Genomic DNA, 681 nt, shown 5'->3' with positions numbered 1-681 from the left:
GGGCCGACAATCCAAGAGCGCCAGTCCGAAGGCCTCACTAAATCATTCAATCGGTAGTAGCGACGGGCGGTGTGTACAAAGGGCAGGGAAGTAGTCAGCGCAAGCTGATGACTTGCACTTACTGGGAATTCCTCGTTCATGGGAAACAATTGCAAGCCCCAATCCCTATCAAGAAAGGCTTTGAACGGGTTACCCGCTCCTGCGGAGAGCTTCGTTGATCGCCGGTGGCAGCAGCGCGTCGCGGCCAAGAACATCTAAGGCATCACGGACCTGTTATTGCTCAATCTCGTCTGACTAAAATTGCGCTTTACCCCTCTAGAAGAAGTTGCAGGCTGGACACCATTTTCTGGAATCCGTCGACTGCTTAGTAGAGCCAGTGTCTCGTTAGTTATCGGAATTAACCAGACAAATCGTACTCACCAACTAGAGCGGCCATGCACCACCACCCACCGGAATAGAAGAGCTCTCAATCTCAAATCGGCCTCCCGTGTCTGGGCCTGAAACGGCGTTTCCGTGTTGAGTCAAATTAAGCCCATGACTCCACTCCTGGTGGTGCCCTTCCGTCAATTCCTTTAAGTTTCAGCTTTGCAACCATACTTCCCCCGGAACCCAAAGACTTTGGTTTCCCGGAAGCTGCCCGCCGGGTCATGGGAAGAACGCCGGCGGATCGCTAGTTGGCAT

The sequence above is a fragment of the Homarus americanus genome, unplaced genomic scaffold (genome assembly GCF_018991925.1).
Source record: "Homarus americanus isolate GMGI-L3 unplaced genomic scaffold, GMGI_Hamer_2.0 scaffold33708, whole genome shotgun sequence".
NCBI lineage: Eukaryota > Metazoa > Arthropoda > Malacostraca > Decapoda > Nephropidae > Homarus > Homarus americanus.
This window is presented reverse-complemented; position numbering follows the sequence as displayed.